This window comes from Pristiophorus japonicus, chromosome 16 (assembly GCF_044704955.1).
Source record: "Pristiophorus japonicus isolate sPriJap1 chromosome 16, sPriJap1.hap1, whole genome shotgun sequence".
NCBI classification, from domain to species: Eukaryota; Metazoa; Chordata; class Chondrichthyes; family Pristiophoridae; genus Pristiophorus; species Pristiophorus japonicus.
The window spans coordinates 60,055,876-60,083,305 of NC_091992.1; the positions used below are offsets into that span (position 1 = coordinate 60,055,876).

At 47.3% G+C, this 27,430-nt stretch overlaps 1 protein-coding gene and 2 non-coding genes across 4 annotated transcripts in view; all 3 read right to left on the minus strand.

Annotated features, from left to right (window-relative positions):
• The window catches only part of LOC139226535 (protein spinster homolog 3-like), a 184,616-nt gene that overhangs the window by 108,661 nt on the left and 48,525 nt on the right, over positions 1 to 27,430 (minus strand). The window lies entirely within an intron of this gene.
• Positions 1,601 to 1,719, minus strand: LOC139227204 (5S ribosomal RNA). The gene has a single exon (XR_011587409.1). It is a non-coding gene; the product is annotated as a 5S ribosomal RNA (ribosomal RNA).
• On the minus strand, positions 19,093 to 19,211 carry LOC139227320 (5S ribosomal RNA). The gene has a single exon (XR_011587423.1). It is a non-coding gene; the product is annotated as a 5S ribosomal RNA (ribosomal RNA).

The following is a 27,430-nucleotide window of genomic DNA, read 5'->3' on the forward strand; positions in this document are numbered from 1 at the left end:
GTGAAGAAGGCAAATGGTATGCTGGCCTTCATAGCTAGGGGATTTGAGTATAGGAGCAGGGAGGTCTTCCTGCAGTTGTACAGGGCCTTAATGAGGCCTCACCTGGAATATTGTGTTCAGTTTTGGTCTCATAATCTGAGGACGGACGTTTTGCTATTGAGGGAGTGCAGCGAAGGTTCACCAGACTGATTCCCCGGATGTCAGGACTGACATATGAGGAGAGATTGGATCGACTGGGCTTGTATTCACTGGAGTTTAGAAGGATGAGAGGGGATCTCATAGAAACATATAAGATTCTGACGGGATTGGACAGGTTAGATACAGGAAGAATGTTCCCGATGTTGGGGAAGTCCAGAACCAGGGAACATAGTCTAAGGATAAGGGGTAAGCCATTTAGGACTGAGATGAGGAGAAACTTCTTCACTCAGAGAGCTGTTAACCTGTGGAATTCCCTACCGCAGAGGGTTATTGATGCAAGTTCATTGGACATATTCAAGAGGGAGTTAGATATGGCCCTTACAGCTAAAGAAATCAAGGGGTATGGAGAGAAAGCGGGAAAGGGGTACTGAGGGAATGATCAGCCATGATCTTATTCAATGGTGGTGCAGGCTCGAAGGGCCGAATGGCCTACTCCTGCACCTATTTTCTATGTTTCTATGTAATATTTCTGCTCATCCAGTACTGGATGTAGAGACCGTGAAGGTGTCGAGAGAAGTGGTGGTGAGGTAGAGCTGGGGGCCATCAGCGTCCATGTGGAAACTGACCCTGTGTTTTCAGATGATGTCGCCGAGGGTTAGCGTTTAGATGAGAAAAAGGATGGGCCCAAGGATAAATCCTTGGGGGACTTGAGAGTTAACAATGCAGGGGCCGGAAGAGCAGCCGTTGCAGGTGATTCTCTGGCTACCATTAGTAGATAAGAATGGAGCCAGTCGAGTGCAGTCCCACCCAGCTGGACATCGGTGGAGAGGCGTTGGAGGAGGATGGAGTGGTCAACCGTGTCAAAGGCTGCAGACAGGTCAGGAAGGATGAGGAGGGATAGTTTACCTCAGTTACAGTCACAAAGGATATAATTTGTCACTTTGCCATCTAACTGCTGCTTTTTCTACATTATTCTCTGTTCTGTTGCTGTTTGTCCCTCCTAGTTTTCTCTGCACCTTGTCTCTCCTCTCTGCTGCTGTGTCCTGGGGCCCCTCCAACAGTGTGTGTTTCTTTGCTCGATGATCAGAGGAGATCGGGCGTTTTCAGACTAGTGTGGCTGTAGGCATTTGCTAATTCTTCACTTAAAGGCACACGGTGCTGTCGCTCATTCTTTATTCCTAGTCTATACATTGAGAGCCTTTCTCGCTCAGTTCTGGCAACTTTGTCTCCTCAATTCCGAGGGACTGCCTATGATGATGATGACTTTCTTCTTCTGCTTTTTCCCCCTGTGTCTCGACCCCCTTGCATTTGTGTAGCAGCAGGAGAACGTGCAGCAAAGAAATGGTCAATGGAGAAAGAGAGAGAGAGAGAGAGAGTGTGGGAGCAAGCTGCACAAAGGATGTGGATTGATTAACGGCAGTGTGAGTGTGTGGGGCTGTGAGCAGCCTGTGGCGGCAGCAAAAGCCTACTGCACCTGGTATTCCCAGGCAGTCTCCCATCCAAGTACTAACCAGGCCTGACTCTGCTTAGCTTCCGAGATCAGACGAGATCGGGCGTTTTCAGACTAGTGTGGCTGTAGGCATTTACTGGCTGGCTTTCACTTCACTTAAACACAGGCAGTCCTCTCATTCATTCTTTCCATTTGTCTCTCCATTTATAAAATCATACTGCACAGGTGCATTTATATTTCTTCCTCCCCCCACCCACCACCATACTCTCTTCGCTCTCTGCCTTCCTTTAAAAAGGGAGAATGGGATCGTCCAAAAATTGCAGGCCAGTCAGCTTAACCTCAAGGGTCGCCACATTATTCGAGGCTGCTGGGGGTCTGAAACTCACTGCCTGAAATGGTGGGAGAGGCAGAACCCCTCATCGCATTGAAAAAGTGCTCGGTTACGTACTTGAAGTGCCGCAACCTACAGGGCTACGGACCTAGTGCTGGAAAGTGGGATTAGGCTGATCAGCTCTTTTTCGGCCAGCACAGATACGATGGGCTGAATGGCCTCCTTCTGCGATGTACATTTCTATATTTCTGTCATGCTTCCACACAAACAAAATGCAAGCTCTGCCCTTCATTAAGCTACAAAACGACCATAGTTTCACCCGCTCGACACCCAAACCTCTCACTTGGGCAAAAACGCTGCTCTCTGATGCCTCAAAACAGACAATCGGGGAGTGGCCTTATCTCCCGGGTAGTGTTGCCAACTCTGGCTGGAGACATTCCTGGAGGTGTGGTCATGTGACCATCTCACTGTCGTGTATGGAGAAAGTGTCAAACTGAAAACTGTGAGCTCAAAGTAATGTGACACCTTGGTCTTTTATTGCAGGTCTCCAGAGTGCCTCTCCAACCTGTGAAGCACACTTAAATACCTGTGCTCCCAAGGGATTATGAGATCCCTTAGGACTCCGGGGAATGAGCCCTCTGGTGGCTGTACAGAGTATATACAAGTCCAGATACATACGAACATTCCCCCCTCAAGTCAATAGTGTAACTATTTACAATGTGAGTCGATCTGGGGCCCTTCTTGCCCTGGTTGATCGTGTCGGTGTGAAGGCTGGTGTTTTTGAATCATTTGTTGGGCCCTCACTGGGCTGCTGTGCAGCTGGCCTTGCTGGGCTGCCTGGTGTGTTGGGCCCTGCAGGGCTGCTGTCGACGATGGGTTCTGCTTCGTGGTCAACCGTGGTGCCGGTTTCCACTGGTATGTATGTTGGGGGATCTAAAAAGGTAGGGTCCAAGGTGGGTTGCTCAGGATAGTCCGTGAATCTGAGTTTGATTTGGTCCAAGTGTTTCCGGTGAATGAGTCCATTTGAAAGTTTGACCCGAAACACTCTGCTCCCCTCTTTGGCCACGACAGTGCTGGGAAGCCACTTGGGACCTTGTCCATAATTTAATACAAATACAGGATCATTGACTTCAATCTCGCATGACACATTTGCGCTATCATGGTATGCACTTTGTTGAAGCCGCCTGCTCTCTACCTGTTCATGTCGATCAGGGTGAACGAACAAGAGCCTTGTCTTAAGTGCTCTTTTCATGAGTAGTTCAGCAGGTGGGATCCCAGTGAGTGAGTGTGGTCTCGGGATAGGCGAGTCTGTAGTGAGCCTTCAGTTACCCTCTTCAAACCTTGCTTGATGGTTTGCACTGCTCTCACTGCCTGACCATTGGACGCTGTTTTAAACGGGACAGATGTGACATGTTTGATCCCGTTACGGGTCATAAATTCTTTGAACTCAGCACTGGTAAAGCATGGCCCATTGTCGCTCACCAGGACATCGGGTAAGCCAATTATGGCAAACATGGCCCGCAGGCTTTCAGTGGTGGCAGCGGACGTGCTAGCTGACATTATCTCACATTCAATTCATTTGGAGTACGCATCTACAACCACAAGGAACATTTTACCCAAGAACGGGCCTGCATAGTCGACATGTACCCTAGACCACGGTTTGGAGGGCCAAGACCATAAACTTAGCGGTGCCTCCCTGGGTGTATTGCTTAACTGCGAGCATGTATTACATCTGTGAACGCAGGACTCTAAGTCCGCATGGATGCCGGGCCACCACACGTGGGATCTGGCTATCGCTTTCATCATTACGATGCCCGGGTGGGTACTGTGGAGGTCATTGATGAAGGTGTCTCTGCCCTGCTTGGGGACCACGACTCGATTACCCCACAGAAGACAGTCTTTGCGCCGCTGGAATGGCTTTATCTCTTCCTGCATTTCCACGGGGATACTGGACCAGCTCCCGTGAAGCACACAGCTTTTGACTAGAGATAACAAGGGGTCCTGGCTTGTCCAGGTTTTGATCTGCCGGGCAGTTATGGATGATTGCTCATTCTCAAAGGCTTCCACAACCGTGGCTCGATCTGCGGGCTGCGCCATTTCCACTCCCGTGGTGGGCAATGGCAGCCTACTGAGAGCATCGGCGCAGTTTTCTGTGCCTGGCCTGTGGCGGATGGCGTAGTTGTATGCGGACAACGTGAGCGCCCATCTATGGATGTGGGCCGATGCATTGGTATTTATCCCTTTGCTCTCGGAAAACAGGGATATCAGTTTCCAATTCAAATTTTAGCCCAAACAGGTATTGATGCATTTTCTTCACCCCAGAGACACACGCTAACGCTTCTTTTCCAATGATGCTGTAGGCTCTCTCGGCCTTAGACAGACTCCTGGATGCATAAGCAACCGGTTGCAGTTTCCCGAAATCATTGGCTTGTTGCAATACACACCCAACACCATATGACGATGCATCACATGCTAGTACCAAACGCTTACATGGATCATACAATACAAGCAATTTGTTTGAGCATAACAATTTTCTCACTTTTACAAAGGCATTTTCTTGGCTTTTAACCCAAACCTCTTTGCCCCCGTTTCGTAGTAAGACATGTAGTGGTTCTAGCAGGGTGCTGAGACCTGGTACGAAGTTACCAAAGTAGTTCAAGAGTCCCAGGAACAACCGCAGCTCCGTCACGTTTTCTGGCCTCGGTACGTTCTCGATTGCCTCCGTCTTCGCGTTGGTGGGCCTGATGCCATCCGCTTCAATCCTCCTTCCCAAGAACTCCACTTCAGGCGCCAGGAAAACGCACTTCGAGCATTTTAACCTGAGCCCCACGCGGTTGAGCCGACTAAGAACCTCCTCCAGGTTCTGCAGATGCTCGACTGTGTTCCAACCTGTGACCAAGATGTCGTCCTGGAAGACCACGGTGAGCGGGACCAACTTCAGTAAACTTTCCATGTTTCTCTGGAATATCGCCGCCACTGATCGGATTCCAAACGGGCATATGTTATAAATGAAAAGACCTTTGTGCGTGTTGATGCAGCTGAGGGCCTTCGATGATTCCCCCAGTTCCTGCGTCATGCAGGCTGAGGTCAGATCCAGCTTTGTGAACGTCTTCCCTCCCGCCAGCGTTGCAAAGAGGTCGTTGGCTTTTGGAAGTGCGTATTGGTCCTGCAGGGAGAAACGATTGATAGTTACTTTGAAATCGCCACAGATTCTGACGGTGCCATCTCCCTTGAGGACTGGCCCATTCGCTGAACTCGATCAGTGAGATGATGCCCTCTCTTTGTAGCCGGTCCAGCTCGATTTCTACCCTTTCTCTCATCATGTACGGTACTGCTCTCGCCTTGTGATGCATGGGTCGCGCCACCGGAATTAGGTGGATCTGCACTTTTGCTCCTTGGAATTTCCCGATGCCTGGTTCGAACAGTGAAGGAAATTTGTTTAAGACCTGGGCACACGAAGTGTCGTCAGCGGGCGATAGCGCTCGGATGTCATCCCAGTTCCAGTATATCTTTCCCAGCCAGCTCCTGTTGAGCAGCGTGGGACCATCGCCCGGTACCACCCAGAGTGGTAGCTTGTGCACCGCTCCATTGTAGGAGACCTTTACGGTAGCACTGCCGATTACAGGAATGAGTTATTTTGTGTAAGTTCTTAGTTCCATGCGAATTGGAGTTAAGACTGGCCTTGAGGCCTTGTTGCACCACAACCTTTCGAAAATCTTTTTGCCCATGATGGACTGGCTCGCGCCCGTGTCCAGCTCCATTGAAACCGGGAGTCCATTTAGTTCAAACTTCAGCATTATCGGGGGATAATTCGTGGTGAATGTGTGCACCCCATAGAAACATAGAAAATAGGTGCAGGAGTAGGCCATTCGGCCCTTCGAGCCTGCACCGCCATTCAATTAGTTCATGGCTGAACATGCAACTTCAGTACCCCATTCCTGCTTTCTCGCCATACCCCTTGATCCCCCTAGTCATAAGGACTACATCTAACTCCTTTTTGAATACATTTAGTGCATTGGCCTCAACAACTTTCTGTGGTATTGAATTCCACAGGTTCACCACTCTCTGGGTGAAGAGATTTCTCCTCATCTCGGTCCTAAATGGCTTACCCCTTATCCTTAGACTGTGATCCCTGGTTCTGGACTTCCCCAACAATGGGTACATTCTTCCTGCATCTTCCCTGTCTAAACCTGTCAGAATTTTAAACGTTTCTATGAGATCCCTCTCATTTGTCAGAACTCCAGTGAATACAAGCCCAGTTGATCCAGTCTTTCTTGATATATCAGTCCCGCCATTCTGGGAATCAGTCTGGTGAACCTTCACTGCACTCCCTCAATAGCAAGAATGGCCTTCCTCAAGTTAGGAGACCAAAACTGTACAGAATACTCCAGGTGTGGCCTCATCAAAGCCCTGTACAACTGTAGCAACACCTCCCTGCCCCTGTACTCAAATCCCCTCGCTATGAAGGCCAACATGCCATTTGCTTTCTTAACCGCCTGCTGTACCTACATGCCAACCTTCAATGACTGATGTACCATGACACCCAGGTCTCGTTGCACCTCCCCTTTTCCTAATCTGTCACCATTCAGACAATAGTCTGTCTCTCTGTTTTTACCACCAAAGTGGATAACCTCACATTTATCCACATTATACTTCATCTGCCATGCATTTGCCCACTCACCTAACCTATCCAAGTCATTCTGCAGCTTCATAGCATCCTCCTCACAGCTCACACTGCCACCCAACTTAGTGTCATCTGCAAATTTGGAGATACTACATTTAATCCCCTCGGTCTAAATCATTAATGTACAATGTAAACAGCTGGGGCCCCAGCACAGAACCTTGCGGTACCCCACTAGTCACTGCCTGCCATTCTGAAAAGAACCCATTTACTCCTACTCTTTGCTTCCTGTCTGCCAACCAGTTCTCAATCCACATCAGCACACTACCCCCTATGCCATGTGCTTTAACTTTGCACATTAATCCCTTGTGTGGAACCTTGTCGAAAGCCTTCTGAAAGTCCAAATACACCACGTCAACTGGTTCTCCCTTGTCCACTCTACTGGAAACATCCTCAAAAAATTCCAGAAGATTTGTCAAGCATGATTTCCCTTTCACAAATCCATGCTGACTTGGACCTATCATGTCACCTCTTTCCAAATGCGCTGCTATGACATCCTTAATAATTGATTCCACCATTTTACCCACTACCGATGTCAGGCTGTTTTCTCTCTCCCTCCTTTTTTAAAAAGTGAGGTTACATTGGCTACCTTCCACTGCATAGGAACTGATCCAGAGTCTATGGAATGTTGGAAAATGACTGTCAATGCATCCGCTATTTCCAAGGCCACCTCCTTAAGTACTCTGGGATGCAGTCCATCAGGCCCTGGGGATTTATCGGCCTTTAATCCCATCAATTTCCCCAACACAATTTCCCGACTAATAAGGACTTCCCTCAGTTCCTCCTTCTTACTAGACCCTCTGACCCCTTTTATATGCGGAAGGTTGTTTGTGTCCTCTTTGGTGAATACCGAACCAAAGTACATTGTTCAATTGGTCTGCCATTTCTTTGTTCCCAGTTATGACTTCCGCTGATTCTGACTGCAGGGGACCTACGTTAGTCTTTACTAACCTTTTTCTCTTTACATATCTATCGAAGCTTTTGCAATCCATTTTAATGTTCCCTGCAAGCTTCCTCTCGTACTCTATTTTCCCTGTCCTAATCAAACCATTTATCCTCCTCTGCTGAGTTCTAAATTTCTCCCAGTATCCAGGTTCGCTGCTATTTCTGGCCAATTTGTATGCCACTTCCTTGGCTTTAATACTATCCCTGATTTCCCTTGATAGCCACGGTTGAGCCACCTTCCCTTTTTTATTTTTGCCAGACAGGGATGTACAATTGTTGTAGTTCATCCATGCGGTCTCTAAACGTCTGCCATTGCCCATCCACTATCAACCCGTTAAGCATCATTCGCCAATCTATCCTAGCCAATTCACGCCTCACACCTTCAAAGTTACCCTCCTTTAAGTTCTGGACCATGGTTTCTGGATTAATTGTTTCATTCTCCATCCGAATGTAGAATTCCACCATATTATGGTCACTCTTCCCCAAGGGGCCTTGCACAACGAGATTGCTAATTAATCCTCTCTCATTACACAATACCCAGTCTAAGATGGCCTCCCCCCTAGTTGGTTCCTCGACATTTTGGTCCAAAAAACCATCCCTTATGCACTCCAGGAAATCCTCCTCCACCATATTGTTTCCAGTTTGGTTAGCCCAATCTATATGCATATTAAAATCACCCGTGATAACTGCTGCACCTTTATTGCATGCACCCCTAATTTCCTGTTTGATGCCCTCCCCAACATCACTACTACTGTTTGGAGGTCTGTACACAACTCCCACTAGCATTTTCTGCCCCTTGGTATTCTATAGCTCCACCCATACTGATTCCACATCATCCAAGCTAATATCTTTCCTTACAATTGCATTAATTTCCTCTTTAACCAGCAACGCCACCTCGCCTCCTTTTCCTTTCTGTGTATCCTTCCTAAATGTTGAGTACCCTTGGATGTTGAGTTCCCAGCCTTGGTCACCCTGGAGCCATGTCTCCGTGATGCCAACCACATCGTATCCGTTAACTGCTATCTGCACAGTTAATTCGTCCACCTTATTCCGAATACTCCTCGCATTGAGGAATAGAGCCTTCAGGCTTGCCTTTTTAACACACTTAGACACTTTAGAATTTTGCTGCAAAGTGGCCCTTTTTGTTTTGCCTTGGGTTTCTCCGACATCCTCTTTTACTCATCTCTTTTCTGTCTTTTGCTTCTGTCTCCAGGTCTGTCTTCTGGTGCAGCAGGTAATCAGGAAGGCGAATGGAATGTTGGCCTTCATTGCGAGAGGGATGGAGTAGAAAAGCAGGGAGGTCCTGCTGCAACTGTACAGGGTATTGGTGAGGCCGCACCTGGAGTACTGCGCGCAGTTTTGTTCACCTTACTTAAGGAAGGATATACTGGCTTTGGAGGGGGTACAGAGACGATTCACTCGGCTGATTCCGGAGATGAGAGGGTTACCTTATGATGATAGGTTGAGTAGACTGGGTCTTTACTCGTTGGAGTTCAGAAGGATGAGGGGTGATCTTATAGAAACATTTAAAATAATGAAAGGGATAGACAAGATAGAGGCAGAGAGGTTGTTTCCACTGGTAGGGGAGACTAGAACTAGGGGGCACAGCCTCAAAATAGAGGGGAGCCAATTTAAAACCAAGTTGAGAAGGAATTTCTTCTCCCAGAGGGTTGTGAATCTGTGGAATTCTCTGCCCAAGGAAGCAGTTGAGGCTAGCTCATTGAATGTATTCAAGTCACAGATAGATAGATTTTTAACCAATAAGGGAATTAAGGGTTACAGGGAGCAGGCGGGTAAGTGGAGCTGAGTCCATGGCCAGATCAGCCATGATCTTGTTGAATGGCGAAGCAGGCTCGAGGGGCTAGATGGCCTACTCCTGTTCCTAATTCTTATGTTCTTATGTTTCCCTCTGTCTCCCTGCATTGGTTCCCATCCCCCTGCCATATTAGCTTAACTCCTCCCCAACAGCACTAGCAAACACTCCCCCTCGGACATTGGTTCCGGTCCTGCCCAGGTGCAGACCGTCCGGTTTGTACCAGTCCCACCTCCCCCAGAACCGGTTCCAATGCCCCAGGAATTTGAATCCCTCCCTGCTGCACCACTGCTCAAGCCACGTATTCATCTGAGCTATCCTGCGATTCCTACTCCGACTAGCACGTGGCACTGGTAGCAATCCCGAGATTACTACTTTTGAGGTCCTACATTTTAATTTTGCTCCTAGCTCCTTAAATTCGTCTCGTAAGACCTCATCCCTTTTTTTACCTATATCGTTGGTACCAATGTGCACCACGACAACTGGCTGTTCACCCTCCCTTTTCAGAATGTCCTGCACCCACTCTGAGACATCCATGACCCTTGCACCAGGGAGGCAACATACCATCCTGGAGTCTCGGTTGATGCCGCAGAATCGCCTATCTATTCCCCTTACAATTGAATCCCCTATCACTAATTGTTCTCCCACTCTTTTTCCTGCCTTCCTGTGCAGCAGAGCCAGCCACGTTGCCATGAACTTGGCTGCTGCTGCTCTCCCCTGATGAGTCATTCCCTCAACAGTACTCAAAGCGGTGTATCTGTTTTGCAGGGGGATGACCGCAGGGGATCCCTGCACTACCTTCCTAGCACTGCTCTTCCTGTTGGTCTTCCATTCCCTCTCTGGCTGTGGACTCTTTACCTGCGGTAAGACCAACTCACTAAACGTGCTATTCACGTCATTCTCAGCATCGTGGATGCTCCAGAGTGAATCCACCTCTGCCTCCTCTATCAGAGGTTCTGTTTCGTCGTGATCCTCCGTGGATCTGTCCTCCTCTGCAACATGATGGTTTGCAGGTTTAGCAGACCTAGCAGTTCACTTGCACACTCGTTGGAGGTGTCCCATTGTTCCACAGCCCTTGCAAATGTATCCTTTGAATCGGCATGAATGGAAACGATGATCATCCCCGCAGCGCCAACAATGTGTTAATGGCCTAGCATTCATCACCCATGATGGTGGACTCAGATATCTGCGGACGTGTGACCTGCCCTGTCCGTTACGATTCAAAAACCACATCACTTTGTTCACAGTACTTGTAGCAGCACTTGTGTGCTCAGAGATTTGCTTAGTTTTGTCACTGGTAGCAATGAACGCCTGGGCTATCGCGATGGCCTTACTCCGATAGCCCTACTCAAGGTTGGGGTCTCTACAGTCAAAAGTTTGCCAAGTATGGTTTCATGGCCAATGCCAACTATGAAAAAGTCTCTGAGCATGTGCTCCAAAAGTCCTTCAAATTCGCAATTTCCTGCAAGGCGTCTTAGCTCGGCGACATAACTCGCCACTTCCTGGCCTTCAGATCTTTTGTAGGTGTAGAACTGGTACCTCGCCATCAGAATGTTTTCATTTGGGTTCAAATGCTCTCGGAGCAGTGTGCACAAATCATCGTACGATTTCTCCGTGGCTTTCACTGGAATGAGCAAATTCTTCATGAGGCCATACGTTGGTGCCCCACAGACGGTGAGGAGGATCACTCTACGTTCTTCCCCATCTAGCTCGTTGGCCACGAAGTATTGGTTGAGTCGCTCCACGAAAGTTTCCCAATTATCTCATTCTGAGAATTTCTCCAGGATGCCCACTGTTCCCTGCATCTTTGGGTTCACGATCTGTATCTTGTCGCCAGTTGTAGTGTATGGAGAAAGAGTCAGACTGAACACTGTGAGCTCAAAGTAATGTGTGACCTTAGTCTTTTATTACAGGTCTCCAGAGTGCCTCTCCAACCTGTGAAGCACACTTAAATACCTGTGCTCCCAAGGGATTATGAGATCCCTTGGGACTCCGGGGAATGAGCCCTCTAGTGGCTGTACAGAATATATACAAGTCCAGATACATAACACTCACCACATGAGATCTGACCATGTGATGCCTGATCACGTGCCATCTGGTCATGTGTGATTTACAAATGTTATTACATTGCAGCCAGGAATGTTAAATTCTCATTGCTGCCCATGTTTAAGCCAGATCTCTGTTACAGCCATTATATCATAACCCATGTGGCAACTTGTGCCTGCAACTCATCAGCCTTATTTGTAACACTGGTCGCATTAACACACAGACATTGCAGCAGCATGCAAGATAGCGTTGGTTTTTACAACAATTTAGAAAGCACCTTGAAAGTAGTAAAACGTCCCAAGGCACTTCATAGCAGCGTTATAAAACAACATTTGACACCAAGCCACATAATGAGAAATTAGAGCAGATGACCATAAGCTTGGTCAAAGAGGCAGGGTTTAAGGGGCGACTTAAAGGAGGAGAGAGAGGTAGAGAGGCAGAGAGGTTTAGGGAGGGAATTCCAGAGCTGAGGGCTCAGGCAGCTGAAGGCATGGCCACCAATGGCTGAGTGATTAAAATCAGGGACGCTCCCAAGAGCCAGATTTAGAGGAGCGCAGATATCTCAGGGGGTTGTGGGGCTGGAGGAGATTACAGAGATAGGGAGGGGCGAGGCCATGGAAGGGTGTGAAAACAAGGATGAGAATTTTAAAATCAAAGCGTTGCTTAACCGGGAGCCAATGTAGGTCAGCGAGCACAGGGGTGATGGGTGAGCGGGACTTGGTGCGAGTTAGGACATGGGCAGCAGAGTTTTGGATCACCTCAACTTTACATAGGGTAGAATGTGGGAGGCCAGCCAGGAGTGCGTTGGAATAGTCAAATCTGGAGGTAACAAAGGCGCAGATGAGGGTTTCAGCTGCAGATGAGCGGAGTCGGAACAGAGTCGGGCGATATTACGAAGGTGGATATAGGCGATCTTATATATGGTGCGGATGTGTGGTTGGAAGCTCATTTCAGGGTCAACTATGAGGCCAAGATTGCGACCAGTCGACTCCAGGCTCAGGCAGATTCTAGGGAGAGGGATGGAATCTGTGGCTGGGGAAGAGATTTTATCATGGGAACCAAAGACAATGGCTTCAGTCGTCCCAAGGTAACTTCGATGGTATGAGACGTGAATTGGCTAGAATAGACTGGCGAGTGATACTTAAAGGGTTAGAAACATTGAAACATAGAAAATAGGTGCAGGAGCAGGCCATTCAGCCCTTCTAGACTGCACCGTCATTCAATGAGTTCATGGCTGAACATGAAACTTCAGTACCCCATTCCTGCTTTCTCGCCATACCCCTTGATCCCCCGAGTAGTAAGGACTTCATCTAACTCCCTTTTGAATATATTTAGTGAATTAGCCTCAACTACTTTCTGTGGTAGAGAATTCCACAGGTTCACCACTCTCTGGGTGAAGAAGTTTCTCCTCATCTCGGTCCTAAATGGCTTACCCCTTATCCTTAGACTGTGACCCCTGGTTCTGGACTTCCCCAACATTGGGAACATTCTTCCTGCATCTAACCTGTCTAAACCCGTCAGAATTTTAAACGTTTCTATGAGGTCCCCTCTCATTCTTCTGAATTCCAGTGAATACAAGCCCAGTTGATCCAGTCTTTCTTGATAGGTCAGTCCCACCATCCCGGGAATCAGTCTGGTGAATCTTCGCTGCACTCCCTCAATAGCAAGAATGTCCTTCCTCAAGTTAGGAGACCAAAACTGTACACAATACTCCAGGTGTGGCCTCACCAAGGCCCTGTACAACTGTAGCAACACCTCCCTGCCCCTGTACTCAAATCCCCTCGCTATGAAGGCCAACATGCCATTTGCCTTCTTAACCGCCTGCTGTACCTGCATGCCAACCTTCAATGACTGATGTACCATGACACCCAGGTCTCGTTGCGCCTTCCCTTTTCCTAATCTGTCACCATTCAGATAATAGTCTGTCTCTCTGTTTTTACCACCAAAGTGGATAACCTCACATTTATCCACATTATACTTCATCTGCCATGCATTTGCCCACTCACCTAACCTATCCAAGTCACTCTGCAGCCTCATAGCATCCTCCTCGCAGTTCACACTGCCACTCAACTTAGTGTCATCCGCAAATTTGGAGATACTACATTTAATCCCCTCGTCTAAATCATTAATGTACAATGTAAACAGCTGGGGCCCCAGCACAGAACCTTGCGGTACCCCACTAGTCACTGCCTGCCATTCTGAAAAGTACCCAGTTACTCCTACTCTTTGCTTCCTGTCTGCCAACCAGTTCTCAACCCCCAATCCCATGTGCTTTAACTTTGCACATTAATCTCTTGTGTGGGACCTTGTCGAAAGCCTTCTGAAAGTCCAAATATACCACATCAACTGGTTCTCCTTTGTCCACTTTACTGGAAACATCCTCAAAAAATTCCAGAAGATTTGTCAAGCATGATTTCCCTTTCACAAATCCATGCTGACTTGGACCTATCATGTCACCATTTTCCAAATGCGCTGCTATGACATCCTTAATAATTGATTCCATCATTTTACCCACTACTGATGTCAGGCTGACCGGTCTATAATTCCCTGTTTTCTCTCTCCCTCCCTCCTTTTTTAAAAAGTGGGGTTACATTGGCTACCCTCCACTCCATAGGAACTGATCCAGAGTCAATGGAATGTTGGAAAATGACTGTCAATGCATCCGCTATTTCCAAGGCCACCTCCTTAAGTACTCTGGGATGCAGTCCATCAGGCCCTGGGGATTTATTGGCCTTCAATCCCATCAATTTCCCCAACACAATTTTCCGACAAATAAAGATTTCCCTCAGTTCCTCCTCCTTACTGGACCCTCTGACCCCTTTTTATATCCGGAAGGTTGTTTGTGTCCTCCTTAGTGAATACCGAACCAAAGTACTTGTTCAATTGGTCTGCCATTTCTTTGTTCCCCGTTATGACTTCCCCTGATTCTGACTGCAGGGGACCTACGTTTGTCTTTACTAACCTTTTTCTCTTTACATACCTATAGAAACTTTTGCAATCCGCCTTAATGTTCCCTGCAAGCTTCTTCTCATACTCCATTTTCCCTGCCCTAATCAAACCCTTTGTCCTCCTCTACTGAGTTCTAAATTTCTCCCAGTCCCCGGGTTCGCTGCTATTTCTGGCCAATTTATATGCCACTTCCTTGGCTTTAATACTATCCCTGATTTCCCTAGATAGCCACGGTTGAGCCACCTTCCCTTTTTTATTTTTACGCCAGACAGGAATGTACAATTGTTGTAATTCATCCATGCAGTCTCTAAATGCCTGCCATTGCCCATCCACAGTCAACCCCTAAAGTATCATTCGCCAATCTATCCGAGCCAATTCACGCCTCATACCTTCAAAGTTACCCTTCTTTAAGTTCTGGACCATGGTCTCTGAATTAACTGTTTCATTCTCCATCCTAATGCAGAATTCCACCATATTATGGTCACTCTTCCCCAAGGGGCCTCGCACAATGAGATTGCTAATTAATCCTCTCTCATTACACAATACCCAGTCTAAGATGGCCTCCCCCCTAGTTGGTTCCTCGACATATTGGTCTAAAAAACCATCCCTTATGCACTCCAGGAAATCCTCCTCCACCGTATTGCTTCCAGTTTGGCTAGCCCAATCTATGTGCATATTAAAGTCACCCATTATAACTGCTGCACTTTTATTGCATGCACCCCTAATTTACTGTTTGATGCCCTCCCCAACATCACTACTACTGTTTGGAGGTCTGTACACAACTCCCACTAACGTTCTTTGCCCTTTGGTGTTCTGCAGCTCTACCCATATAGATTCCACATCATCCAAGCTAATGTCTTTCCTAACTATTGCATTAATCTCCTCTTTAACCAGCAATGCTACCCCACCTCCTTTTCCTTTTATTCTATCCTTCCTGAATGTTGCATACCACTGGATGTTCAATTCCCAGCCCTGATCATCCTGGAGCCACGTCTCCGTGATCACAATCACATCATATTTGTTAACATCTATTTGCACAGTTAATTCATCCACCTTATTGCGGATACTCCTTGCATTAAGACACAAAGCCTTCAGGCTTGTTTTTTTAACACCCTTTGTCCTTTTAGAATTTTGCTGTACAGTGGCCCTTTTTGTTCTTTGCCTTGGGTTTCTCTGCCCTCCACTTTTCCTCATCTCCTTTCTGTCTTTTGCTTTTGTCTCCCTCTGTCTCCCTGCATTGGTTCCCATCCCCCTGCCATATTAGTTTAACTCCTCCCCAACAGCACTAGCAAACACTCCCCCTAGGACATTGGTTCCGGTCCTGCCCAGGTGCAGACCGTCCGGTTTGTACTGGTCCCACCTCCCCCAGAACCGGTTCCAAAGACCCAGGAATTTGAATCCCTCCCTGCTGCACCACTGCTCAAGCCACATATTCATCTGCGCTATCCTGCGATTCCTACTCTGACTAGCACGTGGCACTGGTAGCAATCCCGAGATTACTACTTTTGAGGTCCTACTTTTTAATTTAGCTCCTAGCTCCTTAAATTCGTTTCGTAGGACCTCATCCCTTTTTTTAACCTATGTCGTTGGTACCAATGTGCAGCACGACAACTGGCTGTTCTCCCTCCCTTTTCAGAATGTCCTGCACCCACTCCGAGACATCCTTGACGCTTGCACCAGGGAGGCAACATACGGTTGACGGTGAATCGGCAATGGCAAACATTTAAAGATCACATGGATGAACTTCAACAATTATACATCCCTGTAAAAATAAAATGGGGAAGGTGGCTCAACCCTGGCTAACAAGGGAAATTAAGGATAGTGTTAAATCCAAGAGCGAGGCATATAAATTGGCCAGAAAAAGCTGCAAACCTGAGGACGGGAGAATTTTGTAATACAGCAGAGGAGGACAAAGGGTTTAATTTGGAGGGGGAAAATTGAGAATGAGCGGAAGTTTGCTGCCAACATAAAAACTGACTGCAAAAGCTTCTATAGAGAAAAAGATTAGTGAAAACAAACGTAGGTCCCTTGGAGTCAGATTCAGGTGTATTTATAGTGGGGAACAAAGAAATGGCGGACCAGTTAAACAAATACTTTGGTTCTGTCTTCACGAAGGAAGACACAAATAACCTTCCGGAAATACTAGGGGACCAAGGATCCAGTGAGAAGGAGGAACTGAAGGAAATCCTTATTAGGCGGGAAATTGTGTTAGGGAAATTGGTGGGATTGAAGGCCGATAAATCCCCGGGGCCTGATAGTCTGCATCGCAGAGTACTTAAGGAAGTAGCCCTAGAAATAGTGGATGCATTGGTGATCATTTTCCAACAGTCTATCAACTGTGGATCGGTACCTATGGACTGGAGGGTAGCTAATGTAACACTAATTTTTTACAAAGGAGGGAGAGAGAAAATGGGTAATGAAAGACTGGTTAGCCTGCCATCAGTAGTGGGGAAAATGTTGGACTGAATTATTAAAGATGAAATAGCAGCACATTTGGATCGCAGTGACGGGATCTGTCCAAGTCAGCATGGATTTGTGAAAGGGAAATCATGCTTGACAAATCTTCTGGAATTTTTTGAGGATGTAACTAGTAGAATGGATGTGGTGTATTTTGACTTTCAAAAGGCTTTTGACAAGGTCCCACACAAGAGATTGGTGTGCAAAATTAAAGCACACATTATTGGGGGTAATGCACTCACGTGGATAGAGAACTGGTTGGCAGACAGGAAGCAGAGAGTCAGGATAAACAGGTCCTTTTCAGAATGGCAGGCAGTGACTAGTGGGGTGCAGCAGGGCTCAGTGCTGGGACCCCAGCTATTTACAATATACATTAATGATTTGGATGCGGGAATTGAATGTAATATCTCCAAGTTTGCAGATGACACTAAGCTGGGTGGCGGTGTGAGCTGTGAGGAAGACGCTAAAAGGCTGTAGGGTAACTTGGACAGGTTAGGTGAGTGGGCAAATGCATGGCAGATGCAGTATAATGTGGATAAATGTGAGGTTATCCACTTTGGGGACAAAAACACGAAATAGAATATTATCTGAATGGTGGCACATTAGGAAAAGGGGAGGTGCAACGAGACCTGGGTGTCATGGTACATCAGCCATTGAAAGCTGGCATGCAGGTACAGCAGGCGGTGAAGGCGGCAAATGGTATGTTGGCTTTCATAGCTAGGGGATTTGAGTATAGGAGCAGGGAGGTCTTACTGCAGTTGTACAGGGCCTTAGTGAGGCCTCGCCTGGAATATTGTGTTCAGTTTTGGTCTTATAATCTGAGGACGGACGTTTTGCTATAGACGGAGTGCAGCGAAGGCTCACCAGACTGATTCCTGGGATGGCAGGACTGACATATGAAGAGAGACTGCATCGACTGGGCTTGTATTCACTAGAGTTTAGAAGGATGAGAGGGGATCTCATAGTAACATATAAGATTCTGACGGGACTGGACAGGTTAGATGCAGGAAGAATGTTCCCAATGTTGGGGAAGTCCAGAACCAGGGAACATAGTCTAAGGATAAGGGGTAAGCCATTTAGGACTGAGATGAGGAGAAACTTCTTCACTCAGAGAGTTGTTAACCTGTGGAATTCCCTACCGCAGAGAGTTATTGATGCAAGTTAATTGGATATATTCAAGAGGAAGTTAGATATGGCCCTTACAGCTAATGGGATCAAGGGGTATGGAGAGAAAGCGGGAAAGTGGTACTGAGTGAATGATCAGCCATGATCTTATTCAATGGTGGTGCAGGCTCGAAGGGCCTACTCCTGCACCTATTTTCTATGTTTCTATGTAATATTTCTGCTCATCCAGTACTGGATGTAGAGACCGTGAAGGTGTCGAGAGAAGTGGTGGTGAGGTAGAGCTGGGGGCCATCAGCGTCCATGTGGAAACTGATCCTGTGTTTTCGGATGATGTCGCCGAGGGGCAGCGTTTAGATGAGAAAAAGGATGGGGCCCAAGGATAAATCCTTGGGGGACTTGAGAATTAACAATGCAGGGGCCGGAAGAGCAGCCGTTGCAGGTGATTCTCTGGCTACCATTAGTAGATAAGAATGGAGCCAGTCGAGTGCAGTCCCACCCAGCTGGACATCGGTGGAGAGGCGTTGGAGGAGGATGGAGTGGTCAACCGTGTCAAAGGCTGCAGACAGGTCAGGAAGGATGAGGAGGGATAGTTTACCTCAGTTACAGTCACAAAGGATATAATTTGTCACTTTGATAACAGCCATCTAACTGCTGCTCTTTCTACATTATTCTCTGTTCTGTTGCTGTTTGTCCCTCCTAGTTTTCTCTGCACCTTGTCTCTCCTCTCTGCTGCTGTGTCCTGGGGCCCCTCCAGCAGTGTGTGTTTCTTTGCTCGATGATCAGAGGAGATCGGGCGTTTTCAGACTAGTGTGGCTGTAGGCATTTGCTAATTCTTCACTTAAAGGCACATGGTGCTGTCGCTCATTCTTTATTCCTAGTCTATACATTGAGAGCCTTTCTAGCTCAGTTCTGGCAACTTTGTCTCCTCAATTCCGAGGGACTGCCTCTGATGATGATGACTTTCTTCTTCTGCTTTTTTCCCTGTGTCTCGACCCCCTTGCATTTGTGTAGCAGCAGGAGAACGTGCAGCAAAGAAATGATCAAAGGAGAAAGAGAGAGAGAGAGAGAGAGTGTGGGAGCAAGCTGCACAAAGGATGTGGATTGATTAACGGCAGTGTGAGTGTGTGGGGCTGTGAGCAGCCTGTGGCGGCAGCAAAAGCCTACTGCACCTGGTATTCCCAGGCAGTCTCCCATCCAAGTACTAACCAGGCCTGACTCTGCTTAGCTTCCGAGATCAGACGAGATCAGGCGTTTTCAGACTAGTGTGGCCGTAGGCATTTGTCAGCTGGCTTTCCCTTCACTTAAACACAGGCAGTCCTCTCACTCATTCTTTCCATTTGTCTCTCCATTCATAAAATCATATTGCACAGGTGCATTTATATTTCTTCCTCCCCCCACCCACCACCATACTCTCTTCGCTCTCTGCCTTCCTTTAAAAAGGGAGAATGGGATCGTCCAAAAATTGCAGGCCAGTCAGCTTAACCTCAAGGGTCGCCACATTATTCGAGGCTGCTGGGGGTCTGGAACTCACTGCCTGAAATGGTGGGAGAGGCAGAACCCCTCATCGCATTGAAAAAGTGCTCGGTTACGTACTTGAAGTGCCGTAACCTACAGGGCTACGGACCTAGTGCTGGAAAGTGGGATTAGGCTGATCAGCTCTTTTTCGGCCAGCACAGATACGATGGGCCGAATGGCCTCCTTCTGCGATGTACATTTCTATATTTCTGTCATGCTGCCACACAAACAAAATGCAAGCCCCGCCCTTCATTAAGCTACAAAACGACCATAGTTTCACCCGCTCGACACCCAAACCTCTCACTTGGGCAAAAACGCTGCTCTCTGATGCCTCAAAACAGACAATCGGGGAGTGGCCTTACCTCCCGGGTAGTGTTGCCAACTCTGGCTGGAGACATTCCTGGAGGTGTGGTCATGTGACCATCTCACTAGTGTATGGAGAAAGTGTCAAACTGAAAACTGTGAGCTCAAAGTAATGTGACACCTTGGTCTTTTATTGCAGGTCTCCAGAGTGCCTCTCCAACCTGTGAAGCACACTTAAATACCTGTGCTCCCAAGGGATTATGAGATCCCTTAGGCCTCCGGGGAATGAGCCCTCTGGTGGCTGTAGAGAGTATATACAAGTCCAGATACATAACACTCACCACATGAGATCTGACCATGTGATGCCTGATCACGTGACAACCGGTCATACAACCTCTACAAATGTTATTACATTGTAGCCAGGAATGTTTAATTCCCATTCCTGTCCATTTTTAAACCAGGTCTCTGTGATAGCCACTCTATCATAACCCCATGTCACAACATTCCCACCACATGACATCTGACCCGAACACTCCCTTCCCCACTCACTCTCTTTCTCTCTCGGTGCTATGCCTTCCACAGAAACAATCCCTACCCTTCATTGCCTTGCCTCAGGTTTTAAACATATCTTAGTGTTCCCATTGACTCGCTCCCCAATCACTCACCTCACCTGGTTACCGTGCAGGACCAGGAAGTACTGCACTCCTTCCATTGTCTCGAATTCCATGCTATACGGCAGTAACCTCACCCCCTCTGGGAACCGCACCTTCACATAACGGGTTCCATCAGCTACCCACCTTCCTGGATAATATCTCCTCTCTATGGCCCAGCAGATTTTAATCTCTCACGACTCCAATTCATTCATTAGCACATCGACCTCAATATAAACGGGTAGGTTTAAGAATGAGACCGGCACCTCTTTAGAATACAGCAGAGATACATCCAAGAACTTATCTCCAACCTTCAAACTCAGTAAAAGTCTTTCCACCTCCTCTGGGCCACTGCCCATCACCTCAAACCCAACGTTGAGCTTTGGTGGGCCGGCAAAGCAGCTTCCCTCGCCGCAGTCCTCGTGCACAGCCTGGATAATATCCCAAGCTCATGTCCCCTTATCATCGCACTGAACCACCACCGTGTTCCCCTTCCCAAACCTCCTGGAGTCCCGGCCCCAATCCTTGGGCCTTTTATTCCCTTCCCCCAACAATTTCTCCCCTGATTAAATCTATTGTGGGAATATTGTCCTGTGAGGGGCCAGGCACTCCGAGCCCCTCTGCACCAATCTGGCTGTTTCTGGAACAAAAGGCCCCAAACTCCCAAAAAACAACCCAAAAACCCATCACCAACTTTTCCCAAACTCCCTGCAGTAATCAGGCTCCAAGCAGCACCTGCTCACTCCAGCCCCTCCCACAGCCCTCTGAGCATGCTCAGACCAGTGCGCTCAGAGGCATTGACTGACTGGCTGTCTCTTTACTGAAAGGCACACAGTCCTGTCGCTCATTGTTCTTTGCTAGCCTTTATATTCATAGAAGCATACAACACAGAATTTCTAGGTTTTCCTGCCCCCATCTCCCACTCTCTCTCTCTCAGGCTCACTGCCTCCCACAGAAACAAACTACAAGCCATTCATTGCCTCACCACAAGCTTCAAAAGTACCTTTGTTTCTCCATTCTATCACTCCCCTCCCCTCCCCTCCCCTCCCCTCCCCAAATCTCTCACTTGGGCAAAAACACTGCTCCCTGATGCCTCAAAATACAGAATCAGGGAACAGCCTTTTCTCCCGGGTAGTGTTGCCAACTCTGGTTAAAGCCGTTCCTGGAGGTGTGGTCATGTGACCATCTCACCACATGAGATCGGACCATGTGATGCCTGATCACGTGACATCAGGTCACACGTGATTTACAAATGTTATTACATTGCAGCCAGGAATGTTTAATTCCCATTGCTGCCCGTGTTTAAGCCAGGTCTCCGTTACAGCCACTATATCATAACCCCATGTGGCAACACTGGTCGCATTAACACACGGGCATTGCAGCAGCATGCAAGATAGTGTTGCTTTTTACAACAACAACTTGCATTTATATAGCACCTTTAAAGTAGTAAAACGTCCCAAGGCACTTCATAGGAGCGGTATAAAACAACATTTGACACCAAGCCACATAATGAGAAATTAGAGCAGATGACCATAAGCTTGGTCAAAGAGGCAGGGTTTAAGGGGCAACTTAAAGGAGGAGAGAGAGGTAGAGAGATAGAGAGGTTTAGGAGGGAATTCCAGAGCTGAGGGCCCAGGCAGCTGAAGGCATGGCCACTAATGGCTGAGTGATTAAAATCAGGGACGCTCCCAAGAGCCAGATTTAGAGAAGCGCAGATATCTCAGGGGGTTGTGGGGCTGGAGGAGATTACAGAGATAGCGAGGGGCGAGGCCATGGAGGGATTTGAAAACAAGATTGAGAATTTTAAAATCAAGGCGTTGCTTACCCGTGAGCCAATGTAGGTCAGCGAGCACAGGGGTGATGGGTGAGCGGGACTTGGTGCGAGTTAGGACACTGGCAGCAGAGTTTTGGATGGCCTGAACATAGGGTAGAATGTGGAGGCCAGCCAGGAGTGTGTTGGAATAGTCGAGTCTGGAAGTAACAAAGGCACAGATGAGGGTTTCAGCCGCAGATGAGCTGAGTCAGAACAGGGTCAGGAGATGTTACGAAGGTGGAAATAGGCGATCTTAGATATGGCGCGGATATGTGGTTGGGAGCTCATTTCAGGGTCAGCGATGAAGCCAAGATTGCAAACAGTTGAGTTCAGCCTCAGGCAGATTCTAGGGAGAGGGATGGAGTCGGTGGCTGGGGAACGGATTTTAACGTGGGAACCAAAGACAATGGCTTCAGTCATCCCAATATTTCTACTCATCCAGTGCTGGATGTAGAGACCGTGAAGGTGTCGAGAGAAGTGGTGGTGATGTAGAGCTGGGGGCCATCAGCGTACATGTGGAAACTGATCCTGTGTTTACAGATGATGTCGCCGAGGGGCAGCGTTTAGATGAGAAAACGTTAGGGGCCCAAGGATAGTTCCTTGGGGGACTTGAGAGTTAACAATGCAGGGGCCGGAAGAGCAGCCGTTGCAGGTGATTCTCTGGCTACCATTAGTAGATAAGAATGGAGCCAGTCGAGTGCAGTCCCACCCAGCTGGACATCGGTGGAGAGGCGTTGGAGGAGGATGGAGTGGTCAACCGTGTCAAAGGCTGCAGACAGGTCAGGAAGGACGAGGAGGGATAGTTTACCTCAGTTACAGTCACAAAGGGTATAATTTGTCACTTTGCTAAGAGCCATCTAATTGCTGCTCTTTCTACATTATTCTCTGTTTTGTTGCTGTTTGTCCCTCCTAGTTTTCTCTGCACCTTGTCTCTCCTCTTTGCTGCTGTGTCCTGGGCCCCCTCCAGCAGTGTGTGTTTCTTTGCTGTCTTAATCTCATCTGCTTTTCCCCGTGTGTAGACCCCCTTGTGTTTGTGTAGCAACAGGAGAATGTGCAGCAAAGAAATGGTCAATGGAAAGAGAGAGAGAGAGAGAGTGCGGGAGCAAGCAGCACAAAGGATGTGGATTGATTAACGGCAGTGTGAGTGTGTGGGGCTGTAAGCAGCCTGTGGCGGCAGCAAAAGCCTACTGCACCTGGTATTCCCAGGTGGTCTCCCATCCAAGTACTAACCAGGCCTTAACTTCCAAGATCAGGCATTTTCAGACTAGTGTGGCCATAGACATTTGTTGGCTAGCTACCTCTTCACTTAAAGGCACACAGTTCTGTTACTCATGTATACATTTGCAGAATGAGACAGCACATAAGAATATAAGAACATAAGAATTAGGAACAGGAGTAGGTCAGCTAGCCCCTCGAGCCTGCTCCGCCATTCGAAAAGATCATGGCTGATCTGGCCATGGACTCAGCTCCACTTACCCGCCCACTCCCCGTAACCCTTAATTCCCTTATTGGTTAAAAATCTATCTATGATTTGAATACATTCAATGAGCTAGCCTCAACTGCTTCCTTGGGCAGAGAATTCCACAGATTCACAACCCTCTGGGAGAAGAAATTCCTTCTCAACTCGGTTTTAAATTGGCTCCCCCGTATTTTGAGGCTGTGCCCCCTAGTTCTAGTCTCCCCGACCAGTGGAAACAACTTCTCTGCCTCTATCTTGTCTATCCTTTTCATTATTTTAAATGTTTCTATAAGATCACCCCTCATCCTTCTGAACTCTAACGAGTAAAGACCCAGTCTACTCAACCTATCATCATAAGGTAACCCCCTCATCTCCGGAATCAGCCTAGTGAATCGTCTCTGTACCCCCTCCAAAGCCAGTATATCCTTCCTTAAGTAAGGTGACCAAAACTGCATGCAGTACTCCAGGTGCGGCCTCACCAATATCCTATACAGTTGTAGCAGGACCTCCCTGCTTTTGTACTCCATCCCTCTCGCAATGAAGGCCAACAATCCATTCACCTTCCTGATTAACTGCTGCACCTGCAAACTAACTTTTTGGGATTCATGCACAAGGACCCCCAGGTCCCTCTGCACCACAGCATGTTGTAATTTCTCCCCATTCAAATAATATTCCCTTTTACTGTTTTATTTTCCAAGGTGGATGATCTCACATTTTCCAACATTGTATTCCATCTGCCAAACCTTAGCCCATTCGCTTAACCTATCTAAATCTCTTTGCAGCCTCTCTGTGTCCTCTACACAACCCGCTTTCCCCTAATCTTTGTTACACTACACTCTGTCCCCTCTTCCAGGTCATCTATGTATATTGTAAACAATTGTGGTCCCAGCACCGATCCCTGTGGCACACCACTAACCACCGATTTCCAACCCGAAAAGGACCCATTTATCCCGACTCTCTGCTTTCTGTTCGCCAGCCAATTCTCTATCCATGCTAATACATTTCCTCTGACTCCGCGTACCTTTATCTTCTGCAGTAACCTTTTATGTGGCACCTTATCGAATGCCTTTTGGAAATCTAAATACACCACATCCTTCGGTACACCTCTATCCACCATGCGCGTTATATCCTCAAAGAATTCCAGTAAATTAGTTAAACATGATTTCCCCTTCATGAATCCATGTTGCTTCTGCTTGATTGCACTATTCCTATCTAGATGTCCCACTATTTCTTCCTTAATGATAGCTTCAAGCATTTTCCCCACTACAGATGTTAAACTAACCGGCCTATAGTTACCTGCCTTTTGTCTGCCCCCTTTTTTAAACAGAGGCGTTACATTAGCTGCTTTCCAATCCGCTGGTACCTCCCCAGACTCCAGAGAATTTTGGTAGATTATAACGAATGCCTCTGCTATAACTTCCGCCATCTCTTTTAATACCCTGGGATGCATTTCATCCGGACCAGGGGACTTGTCTACCTTGAGTCCCATTAGCCTGTCCAGCACTACCCCCCTAGTGATAGTGATTATCTCAAGGTCCTCCCTTCCCACATTCCCGTGACCAGCAATTTTTGGCATGGTTTTTGTGTCTTCCACTGTGAAGACCGAAGCAAAATAATTGTTTAAGGTCTCAGCCATTTCCACATTTCCCATTATTAAATCCCCCTTCTCATCTTCTAAGGGACCAACATTTACTTTAGTCACTCTTTTCCGTTTTATATGTCGGTAAAAGCTTTTACTATCTGTTTTTATGTTTTGCGCAAGTTTACTTTCGTAATCTATCTTTCCTTTCTTTGTTGCTTTCTTAGTCATTCTTTGCTGTCGTTTAAAATTTTCCCAATCTTCTAGTTTCCCACTAACCTTGGCCACCTTATACGCGTTGGTTTTTAATTTGATACTCTCCTTTACTTCCTTTGGCTGGTTATCCCTTCTCTTACCGCCCTTCTTTTTCACTGGAATAGATTTTTGTTGAGCACTATGAAAGAGCTCCTTAAAAGTCCTCCACTGTTCCTCAATTGTGCCACCGTTTAGTCTGTGTTTCCAGTCTACTTTAGCCAACTCTGCCCTCATCCCACTGTAGTCCCCTTTGTTTAAGCATAGTACGCTCGTTTCTGACACAACTTCCTCACCCTCAATCTGTATTACAAATTCAACCATATTGTGATCACTCATTCCGAGAGGATCTTTTACTAGATCGTTTATTATTCCTGTCTCATTACACAGGACCAGATCTAAGATAGCTTACTCCCTTGTAGGTTCTGTAACATACTGTTCTAAGAAACAATCCCGTATGCATTCTATGAATTCCTCCTCCAGGCTACCCCGTGCGATTTGATTTGACCAATCGATATGTAGGTTAAAATCCCCCATGATTACTGCCGTTCCTTTTTCACATGCCACCATTATTCCCTTGATTATTGCCCGCCCCACCTGAAGTTATTATTTGGGGGCCTATAAACTACACCCACCAGTGACTTTTTCCCCTTACTATCTCTAATCTCCACCCACAATGATTCAACATTTTGTTCATTAGAGCCAATATCGTCTCTCACAACTGCCCTGATATCATCCTTTATTAACAGAGCTAGCCCACCTACTTTCCCTTCTTATCTATCTTTCCGAATTGTCAGATACCCCTGTATGTTTAATTCCCAGTCTTGGCCACCCTGCAGCCACGTTTCTGTAATGGCCACTAAATCATACCCATTTGTAATGATTTGTGCCGTCAACTCATTTACTTTATTTCGAATGCTGCGTGCGTTTAGGTCGAGTGTTTTAATACTAGTTTTTAAACCATGATTTTTAGTTTTGACCCCTCCTGCAGCCCCTTTGTATTCATATATATTGTCCCTTCCTATCACCTTGTGGTTTACACTTACCCCAGTGCTACTCTGCTCTGTTGCCTCCTGCCTTTTGCATTCTTTCTTGGGGTCCTATTCATCTGAGCTCTCACCCACTCTAACTAGCTCAGAGCCCTCTCCTGGGTTCCGAATACTCCTTGCATTGAGGCACCGAGCTTTCATGTTTGCCTTTTTATTACACTTTGACCCTTTAGAATTTTGCTGTACAGTGGCCCTTTTTGTTTTTTGCCTTGGGTTTCTCTGCCCTCCACTTTTACTCATCTCCTTTCTGTCTTTTGTTTTTGTCTCCACTTTGTTTCCCTCTGTCTCCCTGCATTGGTTCCCATCCCCTTGCCATATTAATTTAACTCCTCCCCAACAGCAGTAGCAAACACTCCCCCTAGGACATTGGTTCCGGTCCTGCCCAGGTGCAGACTGTCCGGTTTGTACTGGTCCCACCTCCCCCAGAACCAGTTCCAATGCCCCAGGAATTTGAATCCCTCCCTGCTGCACCACTGCTCAAGCCACGTATTCATCTGAGCTATCCTGCGATTCCTACTCTGACTAGCACGTGGCACTGGTAGCAATCCCAAGATTACTACTTTTGAGGTCCTACGTTTTAATTTAGCTCCTAGCTCCTTAAATTCGTCTCGTAGGACCTCATCCCTTTTTTTACCTATATCGTTGATACCAATGTGCACCACAACAACTGGCTGTTCACCCTCCCTTTTCAGAATGTCCTGCACCCGCTCCGAGACATCCTTGACCCTTGCACCAGGGAGGCAACATACCATCCTGGAGTCTTGGTTGCGGCTGCAGAAACGCCTATCTATTCCCCTCACAATTGAATCCCCTATCACTATCGCTCTCCCACTCTTTTTCCTGCCCTCCTGTGCAACAGAGCCAGCCACGGTGCC